Below are 17,040 nucleotides of genomic sequence, written 5' to 3'. Positions count from 1 at the left end.
TGAAGTGTTCAAAATGATCAGTCTGGATTGATGAATGTACACATAAATCATCTATATATACTTCCAAGAAATTCCAAAGATATTGTTGGGGTTCATCAACACACACAAAACTTAGGTGTTGACAACATGTCACACACACTAAAGACAAAGTTAAACAAAGGCAAACACATTCAACTCATCAGCATTTCATCATTCACCCAATTCCGACACAGCAGACTGAAGAACAAATATGAATCATAGAACAAGAGACTACACAGTTGATCCATATTGGTCCAAAGATAACTTCCATTTCAGCCAAAATTACATTCTCGCGTGAACCAGCATGACCTTTAAATAGTAACTTCTGGCAGTTATAACAGTTACATCCGGTTGACCAAAATCCGACTTATCAAGACTCCGACTGATTAAGAGTTGGTTGATTAAACATAAGTACAAGTACTGATCTGGTGCAGGGTCAACACCTGGCACAACCCGGTGGTGGATTTCCTTGAAATCCGACTTGGATCCACAATCCCTTGATCTGCATATTCTACACCATAAACATTACTCTCTACACTCGTTCAGCTTCATTCTGAGCCTCCACATCTGGCTCAGCCATATCCTACTCTTCAACTACTGACTCAGGTGCCACTATCCCAACAGGTAAAGTTTCCACTGCTTCAAGCACTTCAACCTGTTGTTTCACCTATGCATCATCCTTCAAATCTTGACCTTCCTCAATATGTTCCTCCAACTGAACATCAACCATATCCCCCTGCAATTCTTTTAACTTGAAATCCTGAGCTATTTTGAACCACATGTCTCTGTCCTTTTTCACATCCTCTAACTCCTATAGTAATTCACCCTCATGCTCACTTACAAATCCATGCTTCATCATCTCATATGGATGCTTTATTGCTACAGCAAGTTGGTTCTTCATAGACTTCCAAACATCCTGAACTGCTTGCAACAACTGATCGTTCAAGACAAAAATTTCTCCCTTTGACATAAGCACTGCATTGACATCCACATCCTCACCTTTTACTTGCTTCTCCAATTCTTGCAAAGGAATCAACCTTTGATGTAGCATTTGAACCTGAACTTGCAAATCAGCATTAGTCTTTGACAAATGCTCCATTTGCTCATTCAATCTGGCATCTAGCTTCATTGTCCAATCTCTGAATAGTCCCAAAGACATTTTTATTCTTGAAACTTCTGCATGATGCTTTTTCATCATATCCTCCAACTCTTTCTGATGTACTTCCTGAATCTGACTCAGCTACAAAGTCATAGCTTCCAACTCCATGTTCTTCTGCTTTACTTGCACTTTACCTACTGCTGAATCTGCAACCTATTTAAGTTGCTCCTCCATTTGTACTTGCCGACCCAACACAAATTCTTGCACCATCTTAAGCATCCTTACAGCACTATCAACATCTTCACATCTCCCTTCAGCTTTAAAAGATGGACTTGGAGTAGCAAATGAAAAATCTAAAGCTTTAGCAACACCCTGCTCACCAGCACTTACCTTTCTCTTCTTGGACAAAGTAAATGTTTTGCCCAACCTTACTGGTGTTTGAACATCTGCAGAGACTTTTTGTGAGAAATAGATAACTCACTAAAGTCTTGAAAGAAATCTGGGCTAGCCACAACTTCTCTATCCTCCTCCTCTATGTAACCAGCCTCCACCAGCCTCCATCAGATCTTGAAACTGCTTTCTCTTTTCTGGTTCTCCATCAAACAACTTTTCTAGTTCATCAACCTGCTCTTTACTTTTGTTCTTCTGAACTTCCGACTCAACAGCAGTAGCAAAAATATTTGGCACCATAGTTTCTCCAGCTTTCACTATCCCAGCATACTTGAATAATGCAGCTAGGAATGGAGCCAATCTACTGCTACACTGACGCTTCCTCTTATCTGGGGTAAAAAGTCTGCATGAATTTTGTCATGGACCCAATGGGCCCAACTGAAACAGCCTCCCTGCTCTGCAAACGCCAATGGAGCATAGTTTTCTTTTGACATATAGTCAAATTTAGCCAGAAAACAAACCCTCTCAAGATACCACTTTAAATGTTCCCTGCGGCCATACTCCACATTTTTAAGCATGTAATACAATCTTGTCCCTTCTCTGGACCCAAAATCCTTCTTCAAAAAATCATCTGAACACTTTGGTGGAACAGTAACTGTTGTAAATGGTAGCTTGAACACTGCAGCAATAACCTGTGGGCACAACATGACCTTGTCAGATATTGCTCCTCTGGTCTTCCTCATCAACTCTGCTTGTGACTTGGCATAAAAATTTCCTTTCCATTCTTTCCATGGCAATGTTACATACTCATAAAGCCCCAACTGTCTGAGCCATTTCTCATTCTTCTCTGTATCAGCTTCCATCTCAATCTTGAGATCTGTGTACGGGTCCATCAAACTCTGAAGCATCTTGTTTGCCGACAAAGGTGGTGGTTCCTCCTCCGAGAACTCCTCTTATTCCTCATCACTTACATCCACCCACAGGTTGAGTCCATTTCTCCTCAGCCTAGTTGCGACAGGCTCTGCCGACTCACTTTCAGCCTCCGGTCGCATGGCTACTGTAGGCTTTGCTTTAGGGGCCATAGTGCTTGATGAAGGAGTAGATGAAGAAGGTGACTGCAAGAAGTAATCAGCAAATAGGTACTTGCACGGCGAAGAGACAAACATTTCATAAGAATCGCGTTGCATGCATCCGCTCACTGACCTCCTTAACAACTCCCGCGCCCCAATGATTTCAGCTAGTGGCGAATAATTTTTCCACAAACCCAAATATTGTTGAACGTTAAACCCTTTACTTTCAGGTTTAAAAATTCTGATCCAATTAATTCCGATGCACCAAATTCCGATGCACCAAACTAGATGACTGCATACTAGAACATGGTTATCTGAAGTGAATTTCCACCCATCAGATCCTTGCCAAGTACTCCTCCTGCCTTCCTTCATCACCTGTTCTCTAATGAAACCCTTATCAACATTGCTTCTAATACCATGCTCACTTGATAGCACTGCTTGCTGACTCTGAAAACTGGTAATTCAGCTGCCTCACACAAAGCAGCTTCTACCACTTTTGGTGTCAACCAGTCAAGGTGAGGTGGTTTACCTTGAAATTTCTTCAACCTAAATCCATTAACTGGTTTGTCCACTCTGGTTCCAAATACATCAGCAACTATAAATGTGCCTTGGCCTAAATCTTCAACAATCTGGTAAGGACCCTTGTACCTCAAAGTCAATTTCCCTGGGAATGGACCAAGCCTAGAATTATATAGCATCACCCAATCTCCCACTTTGAACAATTTGAACTTGACATTCATAGCTACCGAGGCTTGTCTTCTCCTCTGGATGATCTCAGTGATGTAAGAACTCACCAGCCTATCCTCTTCTAGCTGCATCAAATACTAACATCTGTGCTTTACTGACAATGCAGGAGACATTTTCTCAGCAGATACTCTCAAGCTAGATACCACAAATTCCATAGGTACTACAGCCTCCAACCCATAGACCAACCTGAAAGGTGTCATCCCTGTGGTGACTTTGAAAGCAGTTCTGAATGACCACTGAGCTGAATCCAACTTCAGGTCCCAATCCTTATGATCATCCTGCATAATCTTTTTCATAATTTTAACCAAAATTTTGTTGCTACTTTCTGCATGTCCATTGGCCTGGGGATGATATGGGGTAGAATTCTTGTGTAATATCATATGAGTTTTAGTCAGCTCATGTATGACCTCATTCAAAAAATGTGTCCCCCTATCACTCACCAACTCAACTGGACACCCAAATCTTGTCATAATGTTATGATACAAAAACTTTGCAACACTGACTGCTTTGTTATCCTTCGGTGCCACATCTTCTACCCACTTAGTACAATAATCTGTAGCAACCAAAATGTACCTATTCCCCCTAGAGCTAGTGGGCTTCACTGGTCCTACAAAGTCCATACCCCATTTTTAAAAAGGTTCCAGGGGTAGAATAGGATGATCTGACATCCTGTCCCTATTGTCTAGCTGACCAAGCTTCTGACACACCACACATCTTTTGGCATACTCATGTGCATCTTTTAACAAAGTAGGCCACCACAAACCTGCCTGCAAAATTTTCTTACCTGTAATGTCTCCTGAAAAATGTCCACCAGCTTGTCCATAATGGGCTTCCTGTAGAACTACCGACTGTTCAAATTCTGGAACGTGCCTTCTTATCACTTGATCAATACACTTCTTGTATAATGCTCCTGCAATCACCAGAAATGGTCTGCTTTTTAATGCAAATTTCTTCCTTTGATCAGGTGAAAACCCTCTTGGCATAACCCCATCAGTTAGGTACACCAACATCTGATCATCCCAAGAATCTGGAACATCCTACTGTAGTGAAAATAAATCTGCATCAGGTAACTGATCATCCACACCTGTTGGAGATTCCCCTGTTTCCAGTCTGCTCAAATAATTTGCCACAGCATGCTCTTTCCCAGGAGTATGAATAATCACAAACTCAAATTCCTGCAAAAGCAACATCCACCTTGCTAATCTCCCTGTAAGCATGGGCTTCTTAACCAAGTACAACAAAGCTTGGTGGTCAACATGAAACATAACCCTGTTACTGAGTAAGTAATGCGCCTGAACTTATTCAATGAATATACCATGCTCAAAGCCTCTCTCTCAGTAACAGTATAATTCTTTTCTGCTAGGGTCAACATCCTACTTTCATAATACAATGGTCTATACCATCCTCTGACCTTTTCCTACATCAACACAGTTCCAATTGCAATATCCGATGCATCAACAAAAACATGAAAAGGCAATGTCCAATCAGAAGGCTGCAATATTGGTGCTACTGATAGCATTTTCTTTAACATCTGAAAGGCTGTCTCTTGTGGTGCACATATATTAGCCAAATATCTAATATACCTTGAGTGCCACTTCACCTGGCCCACAAACATGCTAAGCTCCTTCACATTCTGAGGTGATTTGGCTGCCTAAATTGCTTCAATATTTTTGGCATCAATGGCCATCCCATCAGCAAATACTACATGTCCCAATAAAATACCACTCCTGACTACAAGTACACTTTTATATGGATTCAAGGCCATGTGAAACAGTTTGGATCTTTCCAAACATAACTTCAAGTGAACCAAATGCTTATCCTTCTTTCCAAATACTGAAAAGTCATCTACAAAAACCCTCATAAAATCCTGAAGATAAGGTTCAAATGTCATGAGCCACAAAGTTGAAGGAAGGTGGACCATTCTTCAAACCAAAACTCATCACTGTATACGCAAATTCTCCCCACTCAGTGATGAAGGCTGTCTTGTGTTGGTCTTCTAGAGCTACCTTGATTTGATTGTAACCTCAAAAACCATCAAGAAAGCTATACATCTCATGTCCAGCTATTGCATCCAACACATCATCACAAAATGGCATAGGGAATGGATCAGTAATAGTTGCAGCATTTAACTTCCTGTAATCCACACACACCCTCAACTTCCCATTCTTCTTTGGCACAACAATAATTGGTGACAACCATGACACTTCATTAACTGGCTTGATGAATCCTACTGCCAATAACTTATCTATTTCCTGCTTTACCTGCTTTGCAAAATTGGGGTTCATTCTGTATCTCTGTTGTATGATTGGTTTAGCATCCTCTCTGAGATTAATGTGATGTTGATGTAATTCAGGATCAATGCCCTTTACCTCTGAATAATCCCAAGCAAATACATCTTTATACTCCTGCAACAGCTGAATCAAACCTTTCAAAAATTCTCCTTCAGCATGGATGCTGATTCTGACCATCTTGGGATCCTCTTCAGTTCCCAAATTAAAATCTTTGACTTCATCCTCTTTTACCGTGGTGGAGGTACCAAACCTTTTATCATAGATCTTTCCTGCCATTACCCTTGCTTCCTTCTCCTCTTGATCAATCTGCTCTTTCTGAGGTACCTCTAAATTCCGATCCATCATCTGCAACACTTCAGATCCAACAATCTCCTGGCCTGGAACTATTTCTACTTCATCCTCACCCTGATCTTCATCCTTCCGTATTATCCCTTCTACATCAACCTCAAAGAGAGGCACAATAGTGGGATTAGCTCTCAAAAATTCCTCCTCTTCATCATCTTCCACTACATCTGCCAAGTTTATGGTCTAAGCACATAATGGTTTAGTCTTTGGAGGGATTTGTTTTCTTCCCTGCATTGATATGGTTACTGAATGCTTCCCCTTTCTCATCATGACGACATTTTCTCCCCAATCCTTCTTAACTCTAGCTTGTCTAAACCAGGGTCTTCCCAACAGCATCTTGTAGGAAGAATCTGAATCCTTCATTCTAAGTTTCACAAAGTTCACAATTAAAACCATACCTGCAATTTCAATTGCTTGCTGCTTGAGAATTCCTAAAGGCTGGACTCTCCTCTAGTCTGCAATCTTCACTTGAAATGGTGCTGGAGCTAATGTTCCTCCTAACTTCAGTCTTCTATAAACCTCCTCAGGAAGTATATTCACCCCTGATCCTCCATCCAGCAACACCTCTTTACATAGCATGCCTTGAAACATTACTACCACAATAGGTACTACAAAATCCACATCTGCTGGATCAATCTGCTGCAGCATTACTTCAGGATACTGGTTTGCCAACACTTGGTCTTGCTGACCCTGAAGCTTCTTTAACAATTTCTCCTTAAAGGCTGGAACTATACATAATAATTGACCCAATGACAATTGAAAGGGAGAGTTCACAAGTACCTCAAACCAATCTTTGTCTTCTTTTGTTGGCATCAAACTTGGCTTGTCAAGCTTATTCTGTTTCTTGGATACCTCCAACTCTTCATTCTTCTCCTCTGCATACTGAACTTGCTCCTTTTGCACTTTTTCGTGAACCTTATCCCTCACATCTGTTTGCTCTCTCCAATTAATTGGTCCCTTAGCTTTTGCTCTTGTAACTGCCAGTGCTTCAGCTTCTTCCACCTGACCACATTGGTAACAATCACAATACCATCCTTCTTCATGTTCCTTATGCTCAGTCTGATGTACTATGACTGGCTCTGGTTGCTGCTGCTCCTGACTTTCCACCAAAATAACATTAGCCTGAGCTTGTTGATTATGTTGTGGTTGCTGTTGCACTCTCTATTGGTCTGCCTGACCAGGCCTGGCAATGGGCATCCCTCTTTATCCCCTGTGTCTAATCCATAATTCACAATTGAGACCAACCCAAGGTCTGGTGATCCACAATAGACACAAGGAATCACTCTGTCTCCTCTTCTCTGATTTTTTTTTTGCTCTCTCCAAGGAGGTCTTGGAGGTCTTGGTCGTTTATTAAATGGTTGTCTTTCTCTAAATGGAGCTACCTGATTTGCTGCAGCTTCACCTCTACCTCTTCCTGCATTTGGCTGCTCCCTATTCCTGGGGTTAAACCAACACCTAGAGGTGGCATGTCCTTCTTTGTCACATATTTCACAATACAACTTAGCTTTGGGTGCCAACACTGAATAACCAATGCTCTTTAATTTACTCACCAATTCCCCTTCTTGGGTTGCTTTATCCTTTTTGGACTTCTTCTTTGTGCTTTTCTTCTTCCTCTTTGACTTTTCTTCAACATCACTTGACTCAGTGTCATCATCTGAATCAGCATCTTCATCAGTTTCACGGGCATCAGTGGAGTCTGACTGATCATCAGAATCATCATCTTCTTTGGACCTACTCTTCATTTTGGGTCTGCCAAGTCTTTTCTCCACTCTTAGTGCTGCATCAACCAGTACAACCAGAATCATCAGAATCATCATCTTCTTTGGACCTACTCTTCATTTTGGGTCTGCCAAGTCTTAGTGCTGCATCAACCAGTACAACAAAACCTGGACCTATCTCCACACTTGCCACAACATTCTTTAAATCTTTCCTCAAACCTGTCAAAAAATATCCTGCCAACATCTCATCAGTGGACCTCTCATTGCCGTGAAGTCTCTCAACCAAAACTCTGAACTTTTGAGCAAAATCTTCAACCACCATATCCTTTTGTCTGATCACCCTGAGTTTCTTCAAAATGTCTATAGGAGTCTTCTCCTTTCTGAATCTCTGTAAAAAGGCTGCTTTCAAAGCATTATAGGTAGCAAAATGGGCTATACCATATTGGCTAAACCAACTCATGGCTTTGCCTTCTAATGTAGCTGCAAATTGCTCCATCTTTTTTTGGTCATTATAAAAGGCCTGATAACCAGTAGCCTACCACTTTGTTTCAAACTGGGCAGCATGACAGTCTGCATCTTCTTTCAACTTTCCTCTAAATTTGGCTGCTTTCACTGTAGGGTTTGGATGGGCCATGGGAGGATTTCTGGGTGGTCTCCTAGGTCTTTGCCTTGTAGCCCCCTGTAGTGGGTCAAACTGAAGCCTTCTTCTTGTCCCTGCAGGTCTTCCTGTCAAGGCAAGTGCTCCAAAAAATTGCCTCCCATATGCTCTCACTGAACCCTCAGCCCCTTGGTTCAATAACTCCTGTTCACTGTCTCACCGAACTCCTCCTAAAAGGATCAATATCAAGGTTTCCTGCTCGCGCCCGTGCCCTCGTATAATAAACTCTGCCTACTCTCCTCTCTTGTTGTGACATACATGATTCTCCACAGATTCACAACAGCAAGATCCCCAAAGTGCTGGGGTTCATCAACACACACAAAACTTAGGTGTTGACAACATGTCACACACACTAAAGACAGAGTTAAACAAAGGCAAACACATTCAACTCATCAGCATTTCAACATTCACCAAATTCCGACACAGCAGACTGAATAACAAACATGAATCATAGAACAAGAGACTACACAGTTGATCCATCTTGGTCCAAAGATAACTTCCATTTTAGCCAAAATTACATTCTCGCGTGAACCAACATGACCTTTAATAGTAACTTCTGGCAGTTATAACAGTTACATCCGATTGACCAAAATCCGACTTATCAAGACTCCGACTTACTAAGATCCGAGTGACTAAGAGTTGGTTGATTAAACATAAGTACAAGTACTGATCTGGTGCAGGGTCAACATATATTCTTTAAAAGCATGGCTCATCAATTTTTGAAAGGTGGCAAGAGCATTAGTTAATCCAAAAGGTATAAACCGATACGCAAAAATACCACAATACAAAGGCAGTTTTATGATGATCTTTGGGGTCAACCAAAGTTGATTGTATCCCAGAAATCCATCTAAAAATCTGTAAGCTTCCTTTTCTACACCTCTTTCTAAAACATGCTCAGTGATTGGAAGAAGAAAGTTGTCTCTGATGGTAGCTGCATTCACTTTCTTAACTTTCCATTTTTCTTGGGGAATACCACAATTGGAGACACCCAATCTATGTGTTCAATTTCATAAATGAATTTGGCTTCCTTTAGCTTTTCAAGCTCTTCTTTGATTTTTCTGGCAAATGTTTCATTATTTGTCATATTTCTCGATTAACACCCTTGAGATCTTTATAAGACCAAGCAAAGATATCTCGGTATTCTTTTAGTAAGCTTAACAAAAGATCTTCTTCTTCTTATAAGACCAAGCAAAGATATCTCGGTATTCTTTTAGTAAGCCTAGACCTGGCTACATTTGTAATGTAGAGAGGTCTAGGCTTCTCCTGGTAGATCTATCTTTTTTGCGTTCTCAAGTCCTTCGTAGGACTTGCCCTATTTTGTAGTTCCCTAACAGGTTGTTCGACTATGATTTTTGGGTCTTGGAGAGTATATTTTTTGTAATGGGATGGAGCACTCATGACATATTTACCTTCCTCCTTAGTGGTTTCCATTTTAGTTGTATATATCTCCTTTAGAGCTTTTTTCAACTCTTGATACTTCTTTTTCCGTTCAACTCGTGTCATTATTGTATTCTTCTCCTGGTGTTTCGGTTTTGCTTGAGTTTCCTTTGTCGTTTTTCTTGATGTTTTTGATATTTCCTATTTTTTGTTTAAAAGATATCTACCAGTGATTTTGTGATTGACACAATCATGTGCATCTATCTGCATTAGGAACTGTGTTCTATCGGAGATTGATGGCATAGGTCTAGCTTTCAAGTTTTTGGTGTCTCTTTTTCTTCTGTACCATTTCTGTCTTCTCGGTCTCTGGTTTGGAAAGTCAAAAAACTTTTCCTCCCCTCCTTTCATGAGTAGCTTAGCCCTCACATGTTCTTTTGCTGATCCCGAATCATACGAGGTAGTTGAATGTTCTTCTAGCTCATCTGTTGCATCATAGTAGAGGTTTGAAAAGACTTGTTGAGCTTTCATCAAATCCTTGGATTCTTGAATTTTGTCTTCAATGTGAAGGGTTGAGATTATTTGTATGGGAATTATCTCATAGCCATCCTCATTGAAAAATTGAGTAGGCATAGACGTATTTACACATACATCCATTGTTGCTAAAATTTGAGTCCACTCAAATGGCTCAAACAAATGCTCTGGAAAGGGTTAAGGTACATAGGCTTCATCTGTGCAATCCCTTTCTAAGATACATTCTTCTCGCTTTAAGCTCGAGTTTTCTGAGGCTCCACACATCCAAATAGTGTGTGTCCTTGTTCAACCAAGATGGAGGCTTAGTTTCAGCCGAAGAATTGAATTAAACTCATGTATGGGTGTTTTCATGACATCTCTATAAGTGTGATCTTTTAGATTGACCCTTGTTATTGATCTCACTTGCTTCAAGTACACATAATTGTTCCCTAATCTTGGATGATTTGTACTTGTCCCATGAAAGTTCTTCCCAAGATGATTTCGTAAGTGAGTTTCTTTCCAAAATCTACTATGGCAAAAGTGTGTTGGTATTCAATCCCACATGAATTAACACTTTTTCAAGTAGACTAAGGGTCTTTCAATGTTTCCATCAGCCAATTGCAATTTCATTCAAGTTTGTCTAATGGTTGTTGTCCCCATGATTCCCATACTGCTTTCATGGCTATGGCTATGCCTGTCCCACTATTCAGTATTGCCATGGTTTTTATATCATTATATCTCATCGAAAGGGTTGTGTTTTCTTCTTCCCCTTTGCAGTATTCTCCAACATTGTTCATTGGAACAGATTGTATCTCTTTTCTATCCAATTTGTGTTTCAATTTTTCCATTTTTTTTGCGATTAGCACTGCTATCCCCACCTTCTCTAGAGTTTTCTATAGATCATTCCATAAATATGGTCTGATTTTTAATAATTCTCTTAAAGTAAGAGTGCATTGAATGGGTATAGACATGATTAAATGGATGTTGTCTACCTCTAGGGTCTGTTCCACCCTTTTTACCTGAGTGGATTTACACACTATGGATTCATCTTTGTTATCTCCCAAGTAAGAGGGTAGTGTTTTCAAAGTCAACGGTTTAGACATTCCTGAAGCTTCGGAGCCACAATCCCCATACAAGGATTGTACATCCATGTCCATATCAGGAGGTAGATTGTCTAACCAAACTTCCTCTATAGGAGATGACTTTAGAGTTAAGCTCCCATCATTAATCTCTCTAACTTTTTTCCTGTCTTCTTCTATGAATGGAATTCCGTCTAAGGCATCTTCATTGTCCAGCACTATAAGTTCTGGCTCTTTTGTTTCAAGGTGGGGTTCTACCACCACTTTGGGTTTTTCTTTATTGGTTCCTACCACAAGCTCCTCAAGTTTTTTCATACTTTTGAGCTTGGGTTTTTGTTTTTCCAGCATCTCTTGAGCGATTCTTTCCAAATTTTGATAAGCTTCAAGCTTAGCTGCTTCCATGTCTGGAAAATGATAGTTTTTTCATTTGTTTTCCATGTTTTGGCCTGCTTTAAGTCCTGCTAGGTAAGCTTCCAAGGCTACATTAATCGGCTCAAAAATTTTGTTTATCAAAATTGATCCTCTAGATTTCACCGTGGTTTTCTTGATTTCACTTCTAGTTTCTTTCACTTTTTTTTGGAATAATTTCTTTGCTTTCTCCTCCATTTTAGTCCTTTGTTTTTGTTTTTCTCATCTCATACCTTTTGCTTCTGCTTCTTTTGGTTTTTTGAGAGGAAATTTTTGTATTCTCCGAGTCATCAGAGGAGTTATGTTTCTTTTTTTAGCCTGGGCTCTGGTGATTACCTTGATTGGAACAATCGGTTCACTCTCAGATGAGCTACTAGGTATTACTTGGACTACGTTCACTACTGTTTTTCCCTTGTTTAAAGTATTTTTTGGACAATCTTCAGGGAAGTGTCCTCCCTTTTTGCAACATTGTATGCAATAAGCTTCAGCTGGCTTGAGGTTCTTGTCAGGCTCTCGGCATTCGCACCATAGTTATGACAGTTTCCAGTTCTTGGCTTAATGATGGGTCTTACCATAGGAGGTCTAACACCTTGATTAGCTACATAGTACATTGGTGCAAGCTCTGGTGTAGTATAAGTCACAGGTTCTTCCATTGGTGGTGGATGTGAATTATATCAATCTCCATCTACCATTATTGTAGATGGACTAGGCTCATCATAGGGTGTAAAAGGCACTAGTTCTTGTTCGTCTATGACTCCCTCTGGATGCATGTACTTTGTAGGTACTGCATTATGTCTCGGATATGGAGGTTGTTGACCCAACATAGACTGAGGTCTTTCCATACCCATTGGTGGTCTTTGAGCTGGGGCCATATTAGGTTGATATCTGTACATGGGTTGACCTTGTGGTCTCATATGCATTTATTGAACATTCCCATCATACTTTGGTTGGTAATAACACTCATTTGTCTCATGGTTGGTCCATTTATCCTCCATTGCACACCACTTTTGAGGCCTAATTGGTTTTCCCTATGGAGGAATCCCTTGCCACGATCCCCTCATAGGTGCTCTTTGCATGTTATTCATCATGCCATTCATCCTTTTGAGCATGTCTTCTATGGCTAAAAGCGGTGCTGCAGCAGCCATTCCCACTAGTGCTTGTTTGGTGGATGCTGTTTTCTCCATTTGGTTATCCTTAGGGACATATTCTGCGTTGAAAATATCACAATTGTCCCCTAAGTCAATAGCATCTGACACACACTCTTCTAAGGTTGTATGATTCTTGCTATCAGTCCCTCTAGAAACAATGATATTAGTCTTTTCTCTGCAGGTATCTCTAGCTCTGGGCATCTTGCAATGTATTGCTTCATTCTAGTTGCACAATCCCTAATAGACTCACCTTGTTTCTATTTGAAGCTATAGATTTGATCTAACATATTATGTTTGATCCGCGTATTGGAACATACAGCTATAAATCCTTGAGCAAATGTATTTAAGTCCATAATTGACCTTGGTGGAATGTTTTGGAACCATGTCAGTGTTTTTCTCTCTAATGTCATTCGAATCCCCTTGAATTGAGTATGGAAATCAATATGTGTTTTGCTCTTAGCACTTGTTTAAAGCTTGCTAAGTGTTGTATGGATCCCGAGATCCACTGTATTTTCTGACTCATTTTTGAAAATCAGCTGGTCTAAAATGTCTATTTGGTTCAACTGTCGTTCTCCTGTCAGTTTGTCCTGTTCCGAGTCCTTCAAACCAGTCTTTTGGAAATAGTGACTCATGTAGCCCTGGACTGGATTTAGTGTCACCCGGTTTTCTTTGTGATGAGGTGGTTTTTGGTTTTTTAACATTACTCTCAAAAGATTTCTCACGGAGGTCATCTTTTGGAATAGTTTCTAGTCCTTGGCCCCGTCCTTGGCCCAATATCCAATCCCTTATGGAGTACCCTTGATATTTGGTCTATTCCACCTCCTCAAGAGTCATCATAACAAAGTTATTGTTCTAACAATCCTGAAACAGGTAGGCTAGTAGATCCGCTAAACCCTTGTCTTTGATTTTGAAGATATAAATGATCTTCATTGGTGTTAACTGTCCTGATTTGGCATGTGAAGTCCATAGAAGATCTTTGACATTTCTATCCTCCCAACAATAGACTCCGATCCTAGGATTATCCGTACTAAACCGTTTCAAAGGCTTCAAATCAACTTTGATCGTATCCCTCAAATTCTAAAGTCGGTGGTCCTTCTTTGCTACCATATCTGGAATTATGGTATTTATCTCTAACCCCCATTTCATGTCATGGTTTTCAACGTGTAAATACTGAGTTCCATTTCTATCCATGTACATTTTTCCTTGTTTGTTTGCCTTGATTTACTCTTCAAACTCTATGCCATGGTCAGCAATGCAAATAGCATACTCTTCTTCAGGATCCAGGTAAACCTGAGCTCCATGGCGATTAGTCTTATAAAAAGAGAGTATGTGCTTATATTGCACTATCCTTCCGGTTTCTGAATGAGTCGAATAGGAAGACATTTCAGATGTTGAATCTGAGAAAGTGTCTGAGACTTCTTCAAAGATAGTGTGCAAGTGATCTCTTTGATTAACACTCTCTTTGGTGGATACTCTACTAGCGATCTCTCCAAATATACTTTGATTTGCTAGTATACGACCAGATCTAAGGTTCATATGGACTCGTACAGCCCTGGATAGAGTACTTACCATCGAATTGACTTGCTCTCAACTTCTTCCACTTGACTTGATTGCAACTTTTGTCAATCTTTCAATACCTTGTCTGCAACCTGATTCCTGTATCAGTTTTAATCAATTCATCTATTCTTTCACAAAGACTGTACAATTCTTGCTAACTATTGTGACTGGTCTATGTGTATCTCTTCAAATTGAGCTAAGTGAGTCAGCAAACAATTAAGACTTTCAGATTCCACTTTTGCATAAAGTCAAAGGACTAATCTGCAACCTGGAAACTGAGTGAACATGTACCAATTTGGAGCCAATTGAACCCAAATTTCTCGGTGGCCTTGTATTATGTTGATCTAACATTGTACAATTTCAAAAGTCAAAACTGGTGTCTCTGTGTAGCAGTAGTAAATAATCATGATTATTTACTTTTCTTAGCTTTTGCACTTTTTGTCTTGATTTTCCAAGTAAACAACTTGTTAAGGTCTCTCGACAAGTTTCACTAAGTTCGAAAAAAAATTGTTCAAGTTATCAGCTGTTTCGTGTCCAGATAGACTCAGTTTTGAAGAATCTGGCTTAAGTTTCACTATTGTGATCCAAATTTCACCAAAATTTATTTGTGTGGTCTACTTGATATGCTTGACCTTGTGGTATACTCAAACGTGCAAGAATATCAAATTTTGTAGCAGATGTAAATAATCACGATTATTTACTCCTGTTATTTTTTTTGCAAGTTTTGGACACACTCTTGACACAGATCTGTTAGGCAGCTTAACTTAAGCTCCCTAGCCAAGTTTCATCAAGTTTGGATAATTTTTGTTCAAATGGTCATCAATTTTGTATCTGCAAACTAACTTTGCAAATTTGGCCACAATTTTCAATCCAATGATCCAAATCTTACCAAGTTTGGTTTGTGGGCTTAATACAACATGGTAAAGCTAGTGGTATGCTGACTTGGTCAAAAAAGTTGAAAAATGGGGTAGATGTAAATAATCGCGATTATTGACTTTTGGTAAATTTTTACATCTTTTGGTCAACTGAGCATATACACTTGTTTATCACATCAATATAAGCCTTGAATCAAGTTTCATTGAGTTTGAACAAAATTTTTCCCAATTTACACTCAAGTTCTCGAAAGTCAATACAGAGTTCAATTTTTTCTCAGTTTTTGGTCAGTTTGGTGATCCAAATTCTATGGGCCTTTACAAAGTTGTTTGTACACATGCATAGAGTCTCTGGTATCAACTTTAGTCAGTTTGGAGCTAAAAGTAAATAATCACAATTATTTACTTTAAGCATAAAATGAACACTTTTTTGAACTTTTTCCCTGGACAGTCTTTTCATGAGCTATTTTAAGCCTCTGAGTCAAGTCAAAACTTAATTTGGCCTAAAATGTCAAGAAAAAGTAAATAATTTGAGTTTTTGCAAACTCTGGAAATTTTTATCTCAATGTGTCCTTGACCTTGCCTACTGGTTCATACAACTTTTAAAGCATACTCTCCAGCCGGATTGAGTGGTTGACAATCTTCTGGTGCTATTTCTAGCTGTAGACCTGAAATTCTGCAACTTCACATAACAACTCACAATTGATTCTTTTGGAGAGAGCAATGTTCTGAAATCTCGGATTCTACTTACCCTACTCCTAGGTTCTACTGCAATGGGGTTGTGGAAAGTGTCCACAAACACTCGTTTTCTTGTTTTTTATGGTTTCTTGAGCATTGATCTTAAGACTTGTCTTGTCTATCAATCATTCTCAAAATCCTAATCTAATTCTACAATCCTACAATCCTAAAGGCACTCAGCAAGTACTGTAACATTTAATGGCCTAAAATCTTATGTGTAGCGGAAATTAGCATGAACATAGTGGGCATTTCATTAGAATAGATTCCTAATGAGAATTACAAGAGTGCTTGGGTGGAGAGAGCAACAAAAAGCATAACACCTAGTTAGATAGCATCGACAATACTTTCAAAAGAGAGAGAAATTAAGCTATTGACAACAGTTGAGGACCGGATTTGCATGGAGCGGTCCCCCCTCCAAAAGGCTTTGTATTATGGTTTCTCCCATCAAGAGAGACATTGTACAATACAATTCTTTGTGTTCCTTCAAGACTAGCTAGTGCAATGAAGATGGAAGCTTCATACACCAAGCAAAACACTTAATCAAACACAACTTGAATTATCCCCGTTCTCAGACCCAAGACCTCACACACCTTCGAAGATGGTGAGAGCTAGCAGGGTATGAGAGTAGATTGAGAAGAAAAAGAAGTATCTTACGAGAAAGATGTACATCTCCTCACATAATCACTCATATTAGCATAGCTTAGCTTAGTAATTAGCTTGGTAGAGAAGATGAGCATGCATTGAAGCTTGGCTCTTGGTTGGATTTGCATCCATATGCCAAGAGAGTGTTGATGTAGGCTTCTATCTCACAAGCTTGGAGTAGGTGATGAGCTCTCCATTAAAGCTTGGGAGGAGATAGAGTATTCTTCCTTCACACATGGTCAAGTGTGAGTGTGTGTGTGTCAATGCCAAGCAAAAATCAGCCCCCCCTCTCTCTGGGCGAGCCCTAGCTGCTAAATAGGTCTGGATTTTGCCTCATTGGACCTCCCCAGGTCAAGCCAATAGGAATTAAGCA

The sequence above is a fragment of the Adiantum capillus-veneris genome, unplaced genomic scaffold (assembly GCF_014529385.1).
Source record: "Adiantum capillus-veneris isolate H3 unplaced genomic scaffold, ASM1452938v2 Hic_scaffold_607, whole genome shotgun sequence".
Taxonomy (NCBI): domain Eukaryota; kingdom Viridiplantae; phylum Streptophyta; class Polypodiopsida; order Polypodiales; family Pteridaceae; genus Adiantum; species Adiantum capillus-veneris.
This window is presented reverse-complemented; position numbering follows the sequence as displayed.